We start from the raw sequence: 18,417 nt of genomic DNA, 5'->3' as shown, positions 1-18,417 counted from the left end.
CCCCCACTCACACATGCTGGTGACTTGAGTAACTGCCGAGGGATTGCACAAGAGAGAGTCAGAGCCAGGGAGAGAACCCACGAGTCCTGGCTACCCCCCGACACACACTCTAACCACTGGACCCCACTCCGCTCCCAGGGCTGGAGATAGAACCCAGGAATTCTGACCACCAAGCCCGCTCCCCCCCCCCCCCGCTCTGACCACCAGACCTCACACTCCCCTTTTAGATTTTAGTCTCGCTGCCTCTTCTATCCACCCACCCCACCTGTCCATCCCTTTGCTGCAGGTTTTTGGGGTGTCACCCCTGCTCTGCATTCCCCCAGTGCAGCCCAAGGCTTTTCCTCCCCTCAACCACACATCCTCACCCCTCTCGTGCTGGATCATCTGCTTGGCCCCCTGCCCCCTCTCGGGATGCGCTGTACGGCTGGGGATTGTGCAACGGCCCAGCACCAGGCAACACAGAACGGACACCACATGCCCTGCCCCACCTCATGTGAGCTGCTCTCCAGGTGCATCGGAGCCCGGTGCCCCGCATCTTGGCACTCCTGCCCCACACGGGGTGAGCTGCAGCCCCACCACACTCCGCAGAGGGGAGAAGGGTCAGGCCAGCCAGCCCTTGTAAGATGGGGAAATCACCACCAGGGTCAATGGTATGGGGGCTGTGACATACAGAGAAACGGTTGTTGCGCCGGCAGAGGGCAGCAGAGCATGCACACACACACAATTGCAAACATACACAAACACATGCATGAATCCAGCCACACACACACACAGAATTGCTAATATACACAAACATCCGCACAAATCCAGCTAACATCAACACAACTGCTAACAGATGCAAACACATGCACAAATCCAGCCACATGAACACACAGACTTGCACAGCCACAAACACCCCCTCCCCACACACAAAACCCCATGCAGAAATCAATCAATCAATCAATACACACACGCACAATCCCCATTCTATGCACACACATTGGGTCAGTGTGACACTGAATACTTCAATTGGATGGGGGGCCCAGCGCCATGGCTATTCCCTGCCCCCCAGGGCTTGCAGGGGTGGATTGGGGGCACAGGGGGCACGATCCATTGCCAGACAAGGGGTGGGGGGTTAGAGGTGGGGATGCTCTTAATCTGAGGGTCCAGGGTTCAAGCCCCTGTCTGAGTGCTCAGCTTTTAAGTTGCCTTGTGTGCCAGGAGCCAAATTCTGTTCACAGCCACATGGGGATTCCCAGAAGCTGTGGCCATCTCCTGGAAAGATTCCTTTCGTTAGCAGTCAGGAGAGAGGCCACATCCACAGGAGCAGGCCTAGAACACAGTCTCTGGCTGCCAGGAAGCACTGTGGGGCCAGGTGCTGGGAAAGCAGCAGAGGTGGGTTGGGGAGAGAGAGAAGCAATGAGTACAGAGGGCAAATGTAAGGAGAGTCTGGGCCGGCTATTGTTGGGAACTTCCCTGGCTTTTACACGACCCCGGTGGAATTGGCCGGCGGAAGGATCTGAGTCCCCACCCCCTTACCCAGAGGCTGCCTGACCCCAAGGACGCTCTTTCTACTCTCCTGTGTGGCAGAGACCTCGTAACCCCAACAAGGCTGGGCCCAGGAATCCTGGGGGGCTTGACCCCCCCCATCTTGTCATGATCACTTGAACGGGGGCTACAGTGTCCCCACTCTGGGGTTCTCTCTCCGCTCTGGGCACTTCCCTGACCCACTCATTGCATGTGCTTCAAGCAAACACCATTTATTACCCAGCAATCAAAGTAAAACATAAGGAAAGATGGGAAAGGAAAACACGTCACCCTGTTCTGTGGGGCAGGGAGATCACAACCAGCGTCTCTGGAGGGTCAGGGCAGGTCACGGTCTCTCCCTCACATGTCCCAGGCCTCCTCCCCAGCTACCTGGGCTTGTTGAGAACAGCTTCACTGTTCAGCACAAGAGCGAGCAGGCAGGCAAAAGAGAGGCACAAAAAGTCCCAGGAACCCCTCCTCTTTCTGCACAGCCACTGCCTGTCAGCAAGATTCCTTCTCCTCCTCAGTGAGACTAAATCTGAGCACCTAGACAGCGAGTCCGTCTGCTGCACCCCAATTCCCCATGCCGGAGCCTCCCTACCAAAGCCCTGCACCTGGCTCCAGAGAATTAAGTCTCACGTCTCGCTGGGAACTCTACTTCTTGTGCCCAGAGAGTCTCGCCCCCCTTAGTAGACGACCTGAGAAACACAGTGTCCACCTGTTCCAAAAAAGCGCATGAAGTAGCTTTGCTCCTGTGTCTACATGGCCTAATGGATAAGGTATCTGACTTTAGATCAAGTGATTGAGGGGTCAAATCACTTCAGGGTTGTATTGCTGCACTTTTACCTTCGTGCTGAAAGTCCTGCTCCCTTCAGGTCTGGAACTTCTTCTTGGCCGCTCAGGCCAATGCTCTGCCTTCAGCTAGAGCCCCGGGAAGGAGTTGGGGGTTGGGCATCACAAAGGCTGGGGCATGAGCCCTAGGTGCTTCCAGTCTAACCTTTGCCATTCCTGACTTGCCAAAGAAAATGGACGGCTGCCCGGGCTAGCGTGTGGAGCAGTTTCCCTCTGTCCCTGTGCTTGAGGGGGGTTGCTACATAGCGCCTTGGGAGCCTGGATGTTTCTCTGCGTCTCATCAGCTGGGGAAAAGCCTCTTGGGGTAAAATCTCCTGCCCCACTGCAAAAGTCAGCACCATGAGTGGGAACGGTAAGAGGCTCCACCAGGTGGGCTGGCCCTGCTTTCCTACCTTCTTCTGATGTTGGCCACAGAGCATCAGCAGCTGCCCCGCATGGTGGTCTGCGGGTGGCCTTCAGTGGGGGTTTGGCATGGCAGGGAGCAGGCTGGCCGGGAGTCTTGTTGCCTGTCTGCTGGCCACACATAGGCATGGTCCTGCCCTCGTCTAGCCCCGCCCTCAGTCGCTCTGTGGCTTATAAGCCTTCCCTCGGAGCTGTCAGCACCAGCTGCCTCTGCTCCAGGTGCCCAGAGGAGGAGAGGTGTGCTGGGCTCCAGCCTGGGACTCTTCCTCAGGGCCGCCCAGAGGGGGGGGGGCAAGAGGGGCAATTTGCCCCAGGCCCCGAGCCCCACAGGGGCCCCCATGAGAGTTTTTTGGGGCCCCTGGAGCGGGGTCCCTCACTCGCTCCGGGGGGCCCGGAAAACTCTTGCGGGGCCGGGCGCAGGAGCTTCTTCGCTCCCGGTCTTCGCCGGCGAGGGGTCCTTCCGCTCCGGGGCAGAAGGACCCCCCGCTGGCGAATTACTGCCAAAGACGGAGCCGGATCCGCCGCTGAAGTTCAGCTCGGTCTTCGGCGGTAATTCGGCGGCGGGGGGCCCTTCCCTTCCGGGACCCGCCGCCGAAGTGCCCCGAAGACCCGCGGCGGGGACCTCCCCCGCCGCCGAATTACTGCTGAAGACCGGGCTGCGCTTCGGCGGCAATTCGGCGGCGGGGGGGGCCCCGCCGCGGGTCTTCAGGGCACTTTGGCGGCAGGTCCCGGAACGGAAGGGCCCCCGCCGCCGAAGACCCCAGGCCCCCGGAATCCTCTGGGCGGCCCTGCTCTTCCTCCCTCCTGCCTACCAAGCCTGGCCCTGCTTTCTTCAAGTGCCATGTGGGCAAGAGGAAAAGTATGGCCACAAGCACCAAACTTGTGGGCATCAGGTGAAGCAGTGAGAATCCCAACCACCAGAGCCACTTCTAGACCCCCACCAAAGACCTGACTCCAGTAGGGAGGAGTCACCCAGCAGGAGGGAAATGATTCACTCTTACATAGCTGGAGACAGGAAAGCACTTTGAGCACCAGATCTTTGCCACCAGATAACACAAGGTCCCACGGAGATTTGAATTCAGATTGCAGGATTCAGAGTCCTGAGTGCTGCCTGTTACACCATGGGACCAGCTCATACTGCCTTCTCTGCACATTGGTGACTCTCACAGGGCTGGCTTGTGTAAGGGACTGTTGGCCCTTTACTAAAACTTAGTGGGGTTTTTGGTTGGCTAGTTTCCAGTCCCAATAGAAGGGGGAAGGGTCAATGGGAAATCAGGACCCTGAGACTGACATGCCCCTGGGGCAATGGTCACCAACTGGTAGGGAACAAGTGAGAATTTGTTAATGGAGAAAAATTCCTGGTGAAAATTGGCAAAGCTGTGGAGAGTTTGAAAAGTTCCAGTGAATTTACACATGGGTCTTTACACATGGGTCTCAACCTCAATTTACCTTAGGGCCAGTGCCAGTCCTCCCAGTGGGCCAATAATGTCACTCACACTGCCCAGAACCCGCCCCCCAAAACTCTGCCCCTCACCTGCCTAAGGCTCTGGGAGGGAGTTTGGGTGGGGGAGGGGTTCTGGGGGGCAGGCTCTGGGAGGGAGTTTGGGTGGGGGAGGGGTTCTGGGGGGCAGGCGCTGGGAGGGAGTTTGGGTGGGGGAGGGGTTCTGGGGGGCAGGCGCTGGGAGGGAGTTTGGGTGGGGGAGGGGTTCTGGGGGGCAGGCTCTGGGAGGGAGTTTGGGTGGGGGAGGGGTTCTGGGGGGCAGGCTCTGGGATGGAGTTTGCAGCGCCGTAACATGGGCGAGGCGAGTGAGGCACTTGCCTCAGCTGCAGAAAGTGGAGGGGCGCAGCTCTACCATGATCAGCGGCGCTTCGGCAGCAGCTCTACCACTGCCACTTCTTCGGCGGCAGTTCGTCAGTGAGTCCCTCTCTCCGAGAGGGACTCAGGGACCCACTGCTGAATTGCCACCGAAGGATGAATGAAGTGGCGGTGGCAATTCAGGGGCAGGTCCTTCCCTCCGACAGGGACTCAAGGACCCGCAGCCAAAGAGCCTGGAGCCGGCCCTTGCCTTGAGTACAAAAATTCCTTGTAGGGCTCTGGGAGTTTGGGTGCTGGGTGCAGGCTCTGGGCTGGGGCAGGGAGTAGGGGGAACAGGAGGAGGGGTGGGGGTGCAGGCTCTGGGAGGGAGATTAGGGCGGGCGGGAGGGTGTGTGTGGAGGGAGAGGGAGTTGGGGGCAGGTGTGTGTGGAGAGGGGTTCAGGCTCTGGGAGGGAGTTTGCGGGGAGGAGGAGGGGTATGTGGGGAGGGGATGGTGGTGCAGGCTCTGGGAGGGAGTAAGGGGTGCGGTGCTTACCGGGGTGTCCAAGGTGGGGTGGGCTGGGGGGCTTCCACGTTCTGCTGCCCCCAGGCATCACCCCCGCAGCATCCCATTGGCTGCAGGGGCTCGGGGTGGGGGTAGCGCGCGGAGGCACAGACCCACCCTGCCCTGCCATGCGGAGGGGCCGGCAGCCATTGGAGTGAGCAGGCAGATGCTGCTCAGCTCTGATGCACTGCTGGGGCTCCTGGGGGGGAGCGCCTGGGGGCAGCAGGTGGGGCCAAGGGAGTGACCTGGTCCCAAAACTGCTGGAGCCCCACGGGCGACCTGGACTGCCAGCCAAACACCTTGAAGAGGAGGTGTCCCTCTCCCTGTCAAAAACTGATCTTCCTCCTTCAGTTCAGTGACAGCCTGAATTGTTCCTTATCCCGGCAGAGCCAGAGGATTGAAAGCAGCAACATCAAACCCCTGTGTAGCTCGCAGGAATGGACATAAACACTCCCTGGTATCTGAGGAGATGTTTAGCTTTGCCCTTGGTCAACTACAAGGCCAAAGGGAAAGGAGGTGGCACCAAAGGGAAAGGAGAGTGAAACATGACACATCATTGTTATGCCCATGGTGGCTGCAAAATCTTTTTATGTACTTCTTCTTATCAGCAGTGTATTATTTTCTCTGGTGTCTAGACCTTGACTATACCTTGGCCAAGAAATTTGTACCTTGATAAAATAATTGACTGCCCCTGGTGAAGGCAATGGACTTGACACCCACTGGGATGTCCCAACACCGGTACAAGTGCTAACAACATGGCTGCCTTTTAGCCATAGATTTTAATCGGGGCAATAAATTGAAACAAACCCCTGTTAAATCATTTCTCAGCCCGAGTCCTTCACCCACATTCCCTAGAGCACTGGGCCACCATGTGGACGTTTCATTTCCCACCTCAATTTCACAGAGACACAATTTCCTTTGCACAGATCCATGAACAGTGAAATCTTCGTGTGTCTCTGGTCTGAACCAGGGCATTCGATTCCAGTGAACCCTTCTCTCCTGCAATGGCAATGGTCAGACAGAGGGGTTGTGGCACCTGCATCCCTGGCAGGAAGCTATTGGCTCAGCTCTTTCTTTCTGCTGCTGTTGTTAGTCCATGTAACATCAAGGGTGGAATGCAAGGCTGAGTTCACGCACCAGCCCCCTGAAATATTTCAGTGCCCCAGAGAAATCCTGCCCCTGGAACAATGTGCTGGAGATTTGACTAGGAAAGGGACTGTCTGAATTGTCAGAGTGGGGAATGAACAGCAATCTACAGCAATGTCGTTCACACAAACACACTCTCATCCTGCTCCAGCTGGAAGGGAAATGGGCAGGAATTCTCACTGTTCACCCAAGGGCACACTTACACTGATGCACAGTCATGAGTGTGCTGGGGAAGCTGGTCTGAGCAATTTGAAGTGACAATTCAGTGAGAACAGAATCATCATGTAGTAGAATAATTGTATGTCAAGTAGTTGTGGCCGAGTGGTTAAGGCGATGGACTAGAAATCCATTGGGGTCACCCTGTGCAGGTTCAAATCCTGCCAACTACACAAGCACTGTGCTTGTTATTATCACTCTAATCTTAGTGCCTGAGCATCCACAGTGCAAACTGGAGCCAGATCTACTTTCACTCTGTGGACACTTAAAATGCTGCTGTGGCATTGCTATAGCACTTTGGAGTAGACAGTGATTGGAGGGGTTTTCCCATCCCTGTAATAGCTACATTGGCAGAACAATTCTTCCTTTTCTTTACCACTATCTAACCAGGGCTTAGGTCACCTTAACTCTATGGGAGGGGATGGGATGGGTTGGGGTTTCACACCCTGAGAGACGTCACTCTGTCAGTTCAGTGCCCAGCATACACCAGCCCTTAGATCCCTCTTGGTATTTCAATGCAGGCACTGAGCTGTGAGAGGAAAACATCAGCTCACAAATACACAGACTGAATTCCCCACATTTAATCTCGCTGCACTTTCCAGAAAGTCACGAAATTCAATTCATTCTTGATAGGACAGAGAAAAAATAAGTGACACTAAGTTTTTGGCTTGGGTAAATAAAATTAAGTGTTTAATTAATATAGTAAAAATCTGTACTGATTCCTCTAACTAACATCACAGTGTGAAATAGGAACAGAGACAAAGCTTGTCAGTGACGACTAATTTCGCAAATGATCTTCCCATTATTAATTTCCACGCTGCCCCCATTGGAGGTCTGGGCACCTCCAGTGTCATTGCTCCGCATTCACCTTCCCCTAGAATTGTTCTCGGACATTCGCCTTCCTCTGCAGCATGGGGCTCGGGTCACTTGCTGGAGGATTCCCTGCACCTTGAGGTCTTTAAGCCACGATTTGAGGATTTCAGTAACTCAGACATAGGTTAGGGGTTTGTTACAGGAGTGGATGGGTGAGATTCTGTGGCCTGCATTGTGCAGGAGGTCAGACTAGATGATCATAATGGTCCCTTCTGACCTTAAGTCTATGAATCTATTCCCAAATTTTAGTCCTGCTTTGGGACAGTGTCTCTCATGCAAGAAACTGCCCAGTCTGCGCTAGCAGTGAGGCTCCCTCACTAACAGCTGAAATCAGGGAGAGCTGTGTGAAGTGCAGGGCCCCAGGGGTGCCTGAACAGGGGGAGAACAACACCCCAGGACTTTTAAAAATGGGAGGGCTCTGAAAGGGGAGGGGCCCAGCCTCTGTAGCAGGAATGCAGGGCAGGCGAGTTCACGGCGGGCATTATGGGATACTGGTGGAGGCCATTATAGTGATATAATTACCAGCAGCATTTACACTGAAAATTTGTCACTTTAAGTTTGCTGCACAAAGCTCTAGGCCTCTCGTCGAGGTGGTTTTATTTTGTCACCAAAACAGGGCAATTTTGTCGCCAGACGTAGCATTGCAGTGTGTGCACCAGCCAAAAGCTGCCAACCGAGGGAGCGTTGTGTGTTTTTCACAGACCTGAGCAATATAATGATGCTGAAATAACTTTGCAGTGCAGACCTAGCCAAAGATTCACACACACACACAGAGCTTGCAAGGAAAACGTCACCTGCTCCTCTGCTTTGCAGAATTCAAACACAAGCAAAGCTTGTCAGGCCCCAGTGGGGATGGCAGAGAGTCAGGTGTGGGCAGACAGTGTGCTTTAGCCACAGGCAGGCACCATGGTTTAGCTGGCTAAAGCACCTGTCTTGTAAACAGCGGATCCTGGGTTCAACTCCCAGTGGTGCCTTGTTGGTTAACTTTTAGGGCACCTGGTATTGGCTACTGACAGAGGACAAAACACAGAGCTAGGTGGGCCTTTGGTCCAGCCCAGTGTGGCTGTTTAAATTGGGACAGAGGAGAAGGGTGACGAGGAGCAGGCTCTGGTTGGGAGTGAGGAGCAGTGAGCATAACACGGGTTGTGGGTTGGGAGTGAGGGGCACTGGGAAAAGAGGGGACGTGGGTTTAGGCTGAAGAGCATCTTCATTTGGGGATCCAGCAGGACAGGGGAAGGCAGCAGGTGATTCTAATTCCTTAGGGATATTCTGTGTGTTCATGTGTGTGTGTGTGCATGTGCAGGGAAGGAACATGCTATATGCCCAGAGGCCTTTATTCCTCCAGGCTGCAAGGACAGAGGGGCTGTCAGGAAGTTGCCCCTTCAAACCCAACAACACAAAAAGGCCCTTCTGAGGAAAGGAAAAATCCTGCAGAGAAAAAGTAACCTCAAAGAGGACTCCAGCAAGACAGTGTAAGATCTTGGTGAGTAGTTTATCACTTGACCAGGGACTTGAACCCTGGACCCTCAGATTAAAAGTCTGATGCTCTGCCAACTGAGCTAACCAGGCTCCCAAAGCAAAAGAGCAAGTTGGTGCAGAGGAGAAACTAGTCAAGAAAACAAGCGCGGGAAACAATAGGGGAAACCTGCTGCTCTCTCTGGCCTGGTCAACACTACGAGTTTATATCGAATTTAACAGCATTAAATCACATTAACCCTGCACCCGTCCACACAACGAAGCCCTTTATATCAATATAAAGGGCTCTTAATACTGATATCTGTAATCCTCCCCAACGAGGGGTGTAGCGTTGAAATCGGTATTGCCATGTTGGATTAGGGTTCGTGTGGCCGCAATTCGACGGTATTGGCCTCCAGGCGCTATCCCACAGTGCATCATTGTGACCGCTCTGGACAGCAATCTGAACTCGGATACACTGGCCAAGTAGACAGGAAAAGAGCCCCGCGAACTTTTGAATTTAATTTCCTGTTTGCCCAGCATGGAGCGCTGATCAGCACAGGTGACCATGCAGTCCCAGAATCAAAAAAGAGCTCCAGCATGGACCGTGCGGGAGATACTGAAGCTGATCTCTGCATGGGGAGATGAATCCGTTCTATCAGAACTCCGTTCCAAAAGACAAAATGCCAAAACATTTGCAAAAATCTCCAAGGCTATGATGGACAGAGGCCACAGTAGGGAATCGACACAGTGCTGAAACTTAAGGAGCTGAGACAAGCGTACCAGAAAGCCAAAGAATGAAATGGATGCTCACAGAGGGAGGGGCGACTGATGACTGTAGCTATCCCACAGTTCCCGCACTGTCCGAAAACCATTTACATTCTTGGCTGAGTTCCCAAAGCCTGAAAGGTCAAAAACATTGTTGTGGGTGGGTCCGGGTATGTGTCATTCCCCGCCCCCATGAAAGCCGAGGGATAAAAATTGTTTCTCACCTTTTTTCACTGTCACCGTATGTCTACTGGATGCTGCTGTGAGACACGGTGCTGCAGCGCTACACAGCAGCATCCCCTTCCCTTCCCTTCCCTGGCGGACAGCAGACGGTACAGTAGGACTGGTATCCGTCATCGCTGTCCCGTGAGTGCTCCTGGCTGGCCTCGGTGAGATCAGCCGGGGGTGCCTGGGCAAAAATGGGAATGACTCCCAGGTCATTCTCTTCTTTAAGCGTCTGTCAGCACCATCCAGTAGACATATGGTGACAGTGAAAAAAGACTGAACGGGCTCCATGGTTGCCGTGCTATGGCGTCTGCCCAGGCAATCCAGGGAAAAGGGCACGAAATGATTGTCTGCCGTTGCTTTCACGAAGGGAGGATTGAGTGACGACATTTACCCAGAATCACCCGTGACACTGTTTTTGCCCCATCAGGCATTGGGATCTCAACCAAGAATTCCAATGGGCGGGGGAGACTGCGGGAACTATGGGATAGCTATGGCATAGCTACCCATAGTGCAACGCTCTGGAAATTGACGCTAGCCTCGGTACATGGACGCAAACTGCCGAATTAATGTGTTTATTGTGTCGCCGTGTGCACTCGACTTTATACAATCTGTTTCCAAAAAACAGTTTCTGTAAAATCGGAATAATCCCGTAGTGTAGACATACCCTGTGATTAACAACTTTGGTGGCTAATTGAAAGGCCGATGATTCAAACCCAGGTGAAGATGGAGGTTTTTTTTTTAAGTGATGAGCATCCAGTACATTTTAACAGGCAGAAAAGCGCCTCAATGCTGGTCTAGCCTCATTGGGCAAGCATAAGGGACACTTTTGCCAGATGCATTGGTGGTATAGTGGTGAGCATAGCTGCCTTCTAAACAGTTGACGTGGGTTTAATTCCCAGCCAATACAAGGATGTGATATTCTCTCCTTTGGGAGCTGGTTTAATTTCAGTCATGTTGTATCACTTTATCAATGGAATGACAGAATCCATGTGCTGCGGGTCACTCAGCACACAATGAAAGAAGAAAGGGGTGGGACTATACAATGAGCTGTTGGAGTTATCCTGGCATTACAATGTTTGGTTAACTTCTTGAAAAAAATGTCCTTTACTTCCCTCTCCCTTTTAGACTCAGAGCCTTTAAGGTCAGAAGGGACCAGTGTGATCATCTAGTCCGACCTGCTGCACCTTGCAGGCCAAAAGACCCCACCCACCCACTCCTGTAATAGACCCGGGAGGGGAGGCAGCTCTGAGCACTGCCCCTACCCCAGGCAGCACATGGAGGCCCTCTGCTCCCCTCCCCCCATGGGTGTGCAGAGATGTGCCAGCAGCACTGAGGTGGCTCCCTGCCCACTCTGCCTCCGTCCCTCTGTGCCACTCCCAGAAATGGCCGGCATGTCCCAGCATCCCCTGGGGTAGGGGGAGTGTCTCCATTCATTGCCCCTGCCCCGAGTACCGACTCCGCAGCGCCCATTGGCCAAGTCACGCAGAAGAGCCGGCCGCCATAGGCCAACATCCAAGGGCAGAGGAAGCCAAGCCACAAGGCTTCAAAAGGTGACTGGCCAAGATCCTCTAGCTTTCCCCTGCTGATGCCAAGGCTTTTTCCTCAGCTCATTTCACCACCCTCTGACATGCAGGGGTTGGGGTTATCGCAGGTGTTACCCAAAATTGGACCAGCCAGTAAGCAAAGGGAGGACTAATGACCCACCAGAGTTTGGCAGAAAGTAGCACGTTTATTATACTGACAGTTAAGCTCAAAATAAGCAGGGCGGGGGGGAGTCACACTCGCACTCGCATACTCACGCTCCCAGGACAGGCACAGCGCTGGAGATGTCAGGATTCTGCAAGGTAAGTGTCCCACAGCGCAGCTATGGACGGTGCGATGAAGGTAAGTCTTCCTGAGGCACAATGAAATACAACGCAGAGAACCACTGGCCAGGCGCTCCGGGCAAAGGGCCTTCACTGGAGGTACAAGCTTGTGAGTGCTCTCCTGAGCACAGGGCCCCTTCCCCTTTTAAGGGCCTGCAGCTCATGGCCTGCAACTAGAGATGACTTGGCTGCATCTGGTTGGTCACACTCCACCTTGGGCAGTGTCCATGCTCTGGGTGTGTGAGTGCTGCCTAATTAGAGTCCCAGACACCATGTCTACCTGGGAGCTCTTCTGCTCTTCAACCAGCCCATTCATCCCATGAGCATTCCAGGAGGGAGCGGGAGGGGAAAAGCCACTTCACAGGCATTCAGAGAGGGAGAGGAGACAAAAGTGGGAGCAGGGGAAGTATAAGAGACCTTTTGAGCATAGAAATCACTGCTGCTCCTACAACAGCAGGGACAGGCTAGTAGGAGCTGGGAATAAACCACCATGTTTCTGCCTGGTTTCAAACCAGGGACCTTTTGCGTGTTAGGAAAACATGATAACCCCTACACCACAGAAACTTTGCCACAAGGCTTTGCCCCTCCCTTTATAAGACCATAAGAATGGCCATCCTGGGTCAGACCAAAGGTCCATCCAACCCCGCATCCTATCTGCCAACAGTGGCCAATGCCAGGTGCCCCAGAGGGACTGAACCTAACAGGTAACGATCAAGTGATCTCTCTCCTGCCATCCATCTCCACCCTCTGACAAACAGAGACTAGGGACACCATTCCTTACCCCTCCTGGCTAATAGCCATTCATGGACTTAACCTCCATTCATTTATCTGCGAAAAGAACAAGGAGCACTTGTGGTGCCTTAGAGACTAACAAATTATTTGAGCATAAGCTTTCATGGGCTAAAACCAACTTCCTCGGATGCCTGCAGTGGAAAATACAGCAGGAAGATATAGATATATAGATATACAGAGAACATGAAAAAATGGGTGTTGCCATACACACTAGAATGAGGGTGAGCTATTATCAGCAGGAGAAAAAAACCTTTTGTAGTGATAATCGGGATGGCCCATTTCCAACAGTTGACAGGAAGGTGTGAGTAACAGTAGGGGGACAAATAAACATGGGGAAATAGTTTGACTTTGTGTAATGACCCATCCACTCCCAGTCTTTATTCAAGCCTAATTTAATGGTGTCCACGTTGCAAATTAATTCCAAATCAGCAGTCTCTCATTGGAGTCTGTTGTTGAAGGTTTTTTGTTGTAATATTGCAACTTTTAGGTCTGTAATCAAGTGACCAGGGAGGTTGAAGTGTTCTCTGACTGGTTTTTGAATGTTATAATTCTCGATGTCTGATTTGTGTCCGTTTATTATTTTACGTAGAGACTGTCTGGTTTGGCCAATGTACCTGGCAGAGGGGCATTGCTGGCACATAATAGCATAAAGAGCTAAGTCAGCACCTGAATAGCACTTTTTTGGGCCTGCTGCTTCTCTGTCTGGGAAGTTTTTGTCAGCCCTGGCACACAAAAAGAGCATCATTGCAAGCGCCCATGAAGGCGAGATGAATTTTTGCCTGCCTTGCTCAGTTTGACTTGCTTCCTTACCCCATTCCTGTCTCAGATCCTGGGTTACCTGGTGGCTGAAGATGGTCCATTGTCTCAAGCGGTGCCAGAGCCTGACACAGTGCCCCTGGGCAGCCTTTGCTCTGCACATGCTGGTCATGCACACTTGCAAATACTTTAAAGCTCCTGTCAGTAAGTTCTGGGGACAGTTGCTCACCTTCAGAGGATGCTCCCTAAAATTGGCCTGTCTCACCCAGTGGTACATTGACCTCTGTTCAGATTGAGCCAAAGCAGGGGGCCTCGCTGCTGTGGCCGCCGCTGCTGTGAGGGCAGCCACTGTTGCGGATGAAGCCATCCTGCAAGCACCTTCCACCTAGCCACCCACTGAAAATCATGTAGGGTGTAAGGTGGGAGTAGAAGAACACTAGGGGGGGGGCTCCCCCTTCCCCCACCATCGGCCATCCCATACCCGGTGCTGCACAAAGTGGGATAAAAAAAATACTTCCATATCGGAAGAGTCAGTTGCGTTCTGTGCGGTTGCCCCATCATTCCCCTCAGGCCTGACCTGCCCTCCAGCTCAGCCACTCACTGAAAATTGAAAAACAAAACAGTAGAGCTATAAAAGTCTTCAAAGCCCACCAAGCCCAACCCCTCTTCTAATACGGCAGAAAAGCCGCACTTCTCCTGACTAGGTAGGGACGTCCTATTGCCGCACAAGAAGTGGAAGGCCATTTAATGTGGATAAATGTAAAGTAATGCACATTGGAAAAAATAACCCCAACTATACATACAACATGATGGGGGCTAATTTAGCTACAACGAGTCAGGAAAAAGATCTTGGCGTCATCGTGGATAGTTCTCTAAAGATGTCCACGCAGTGTGCAGAGGCGGTCAAAAAAGCAAACAGGATGTTAGGAATCATTAAAAAGGGGATAGAGAATAAGACTGAGAATATATTATTGCCCTTATATAAATCCATGGTACGCCCACATCTCGAATACTGTGTACAGATGTGGTCTCCTCACCTCAAAAAAGATATTCTAGCACTAGAAAAGGTTCAGAAAAGAGCAACTAAAATGATTAGGGGTTTAGAGAGGGTCCCATACGAGGAAAGATTAAAGAGGCTAGGACTCTTCAGCTTGGAAAAGAGAAGACTAAGGGGGGACACGATAGAGGTATATAAAATCATGAGTGATGTTGAGAAAGTGGATAAGGAAAAGTTATTTACTTATTCCCATAATACAAGAACTAGGGGTCACCAAATGAAATTAATAGGCAGCAGGTTTAAAACAAATAAAAGGAAGTTCTTCTTCACGCAGCGCACAGTCAACTTGTGGAACTCCTTACCTTAGGAGGTTGTGAAGGCTAGGACTATAACAATGTTTAAAAGGGGACTGGATAAATTCATGGTGGCTAAGTCCATAAATGGCTATTAGCCAGGATGGGTAAGAATGGTGTCCCTAGCCTCTGTTCGTCAGAGGATGGAGATGGATGGCAGGAGAGAGATCACTTGATCATTGCCTGTTAGGTTCACTCCCTCTGGGGCACCTGGCATTGGCCACTGTCGGTAGACAGATACTGGGCTAGATGGACCTTTGGTCTGACCCGGTACGGCCTTTCTTATGTTCTTATGTGTTCGGTCTCAGCAGCACTCGTGGAGCAGAGGGAAATACCTGGCTGAGGAAATTCCCCACAGATGGGTCTTGAGCATGACAACCTTGTAGGTAATGACAAGGTCCACTTACGCCACCGGCCAAACCATTCCTCACAGGCCAGCAACCATTTCTCCCAGTTTGCGTTCCCCACCATGTCCCCAACCGAACGCTAGAAGGCCCAGCCACCAACCTGCCCACTCTTGCAGCCCTCCTCTTCCGCCCTGACTGATAGGGGGGAGTATTGAGCCTCCCTCCCTTAGGCCCTTCAGCATCCCTGGGGAACACCAACACTGCCCAAGTGACTTTGGGCCAGTAGGTCAACCAATAGGGCTGCCTCCTAGGCCAGGCTGTAGCCCAGCTTCAGGACTCAGAGGAAATGGAGCTCGCATCCCTACCTACAGGACTCCAGGCACGGCCAGGCTTCTGGATCAAACGTCCCCTCTTGTGCTCAAGTCACAACAGCTAGTGGGCAAAAGACAGGCTTTCATGGCATTTGAGAAAGCAAGATAGAGCCTTGGAAGACCCAGCAGGGTTTGTGGCACAGGGGGCACAAGGAATTGTCCTCAGATCCCACCGAGACTTCAACTCAGATTGCAGGATTCAAAGTCCCCAGTGCTGGCCCGTACACCATGGGGCCAATAGGGAACCCCCAGACCTCTGCTGAGGATGACTCTGTGGGGGCAGCCCTGCATTTACTCACCAAGTTGTCATGCAGCAGTTTGCTGCAGCTCCCAGAGGCCTTTCTTAATCCAGACTGAGAGGCCAATAGGCATGTGAGGAAGTTGCCCCTTCAGTCCCAGGCAGTATGTGGCCCTTCCTAGTGAAAAGAAGTGATGTCAAATAACATCCTGGAGAGATTCTGTTTTCCCTTTTGAGGGGAAACTGTTCCTTCTTCACCTGCCCAGGGACTTGAACCCTGGACTCTCAGATTAAAAGTCTGATGCTCTACCAACTGAGCTAGCCAGGCTCACATTTAACAAAAGCAAATTTCATGCAGCAGAGAAACTAGTCATGAAAATGTGGGCAGGAAACAATACAGAAAACCTGCTACTCTCGCTCTCTTAGCAGTCCTAGCCCCAGCCTGCTCCTCCATCCGGCGCCCTGAGGCCTTATTCTTTTTTAAGTTAGCTATCAAATCCAGGAGAAAACACAGATATACGAAGCAAAACAAAATCACAAACAGAAATGTCATTGGAAATACAGAAATAAAAAAGGAAAATGCAATCCCCATCACTTTACCGTGTCGGGGCCATTCCTGTATCGAGAGCACCCGCTAAGGTACATGTGTGCTTACGAGAAAGCTGGAGGAACTCATACCACAGCCAGAACATGAAACTTGACTGCTTCCAGGTGCCGCAGTAAAACCCTTTCCCTGCTGTGACGTTGCACTCCGTGTGATTTTATGAAAATATGCTAATGAGTGTGAATATAAAGTGACTGGACTATGCTTCATGCAAAAGGTCTCTTGTAAGGTATCATTACAAAGCTTATAATCTACTGTGTGTGTTCATCCTATTTGTATGAACCGATCATTCTTGGATCTGAAACTAGAAATATGAACTATAACTCTGAGGTCCTGTTGTAATGATGCAAAGTGTGGGCCATTAATCGTGGTTTGGACTTTTGATGGCTCCCATTAACCAGGACAACTGACTGGAGATGGCTCTGTCCTGCACCATCTGTGAGTCAGGCTAGGAAGAATGAAGGCTTGGGGGGGGTCTCACAGGACATGTGACCATGTCACCTGGTACAGGAATCCACCTTAAACCTGGGGCTCTTCCTCAGGAGAGAGACAAAAAATTCCTGCCTTGTGCCAAAGCTGTATAAGGGGGTGGAACTGAACAAACATGGCTGCAGTCATGAGACATCCCCTAGCTACCACGTGAGCTGGAACAAGGGCTGTACCAGGTGAAAAGATTGGGCCCAGACAAAAAATAAGTCTAGTCTTTGCATATGGGACCTTTCCCTCCAGTGGTGGAGGATTCTCCCTTTTCATCTACCCTTGTCCCAAGCAGCACAACTGGTGGGAATCTTAAATGTACAGAGGAGTCTTAAGAGCAGAAACCCCACCCAGACCTTACATGCAATTGGCACTTACCCCTCACTGAGCAGGATTGAAACTCCTGCAGGGTCACATCCCTTCTGGGCATGAGCAAAGCAGCAGGGTGAAGGGAACCTAGATATGCTGGGAATTGAACCCAGGACCGCATACATGCAAAGCATGTGCTCTACCACTGAGCTACATCCCCAGACAGATGATGTGGGCTATAGGTTACACTCAGAGCCCTCCTGTTTCCAGAGTATCCAGTGGCCTAAGAGCAGCATGAGGGACACATTCCCTGCTCTGAGGCCAGATCTGCTATCCTGGAGGCTGCTGGTTCTTGGGGGTCACTTTTCAGCAGGGCCAGATTCGATGTGTGGGGCAGAGAGAGTGGGTGCCTTGGACTCAGGGTGCAGAGATACACTCAGCCCTCTCCCCTGCTTTGGGTGGGGGGTGCTGCCACCCCCTGCTGGAAGGTAATGGGAGGGGAGGGGCGCTGTGAGTTGCTCAACACCTGACCCTGGTGGTAGCAGTGGTGTGGGAAGCTCCAGGTGTTTCTAGGATCTGCTCTTTCCACCTGCCTGTAAAGTCCAGCTTTCCCCAGCACGTTCACTGCGGTGCAATTGGGTCACTGTTTCCATGGCTGCACAGCAAAGAATCACTCCCAGTTTCCCTTCTATCTGCGGCAGGATTAGCCTGTGTCAGTGATTAATGAGGTGGATCTTGTAAATTGTTATTCATTCCCCACCTTATTCCCCATTCCCCACCTTATTCATTCCCCACCTCATTCCCCACCTTATCGGACAATTCACACAATCCGATTCCCAGCACCTCAGTGATCCTGGTAGCAGGAGTTGGGTCCTGAGACTTTCAGGGTTCTTTCCCCCTCCTCCTGGAGTGAACTCAGCTTTTTCCCCATCCCAGACAATCCATGAAATAACAACAGGGGCATAAAGAAAGAGGGGAGGGAACATCTCACGGCCAGGGCTGGATGTGCCCAGGGCCCTTGCTTGTCCATTGTTTCCATGGAATTTGGCCCCCTGCTTTGCACAAGGGACAGAGAAGGATCTTGCTGTTCCTGTGTCTGTGCAAGGAAAATTGTTCTTCCCTAGGAAAGAGAGGCGGGAAATGGCCCCATGGTGGGACAATATCCTCAGGATTAAGAGCAAAGGACTCAGGCTGAGAACTGATTTAACCCCACTTATCTATCCGTAGGGTCAGACTGCTGAGCGGGCAGCCGAGCCCTGAGTAGGGGGCGGAGCTAGGCTGAGGAGGGGGCCTATAAAAGCGGCCGCCCAGCCAGGCAGCGGCACAGGAGCCGGCGAACAGGGCTGCTAACAGGCTAGTTTGAGTGGGAGTTAGTTTACAGGGGGAGTCAGAAGGGGCAGGGGGCGCGGTGCTGTGTTCCCCAGGTGAGAAGGCTGATAGAGGCAGAGACAACAGCAGCCATGAGCCAAGCAGCAGAGGATACAACGAGGATGACTGCATGC

The 18,417-nt window shown here is 52.3% G+C and overlaps 1 protein-coding gene and 3 non-coding genes across 4 annotated transcripts in view; 1 reads left to right on the top strand and 3 right to left on the bottom strand.

The window, feature by feature from the left end:
- The window catches only part of LOC123355355 (maestro heat-like repeat family member 5), a 659,562-nt gene that overhangs the window by 286,538 nt on the left and 354,607 nt on the right, over window positions 1–18,417 (bottom strand). The gene's annotated exons all lie outside the window — the stretch shown is intronic.
- TRNAS-AGA lies at window positions 6,574–6,655 on the top strand. The gene has a single exon. It is a non-coding gene; the product is annotated as a tRNA-Ser (tRNA).
- TRNAK-UUU lies at window positions 15,781–15,853 on the bottom strand. The gene has a single exon. It is a non-coding gene; the product is annotated as a tRNA-Lys (tRNA).
- On the bottom strand, window positions 17,064–17,135 carry TRNAA-UGC. The gene has a single exon. It is a non-coding gene; the product is annotated as a tRNA-Ala (tRNA).

The sequence above is a fragment of the Mauremys mutica genome, chromosome 23, assembly GCF_020497125.1.
Source record: "Mauremys mutica isolate MM-2020 ecotype Southern chromosome 23, ASM2049712v1, whole genome shotgun sequence".
Taxonomy (NCBI): Eukaryota; Metazoa; Chordata; order Testudines; family Geoemydidae; genus Mauremys; species Mauremys mutica.
Note: the sequence above shows the minus strand (reverse complement) of the source record. Positions and strands in the feature narration are given on the sequence as shown.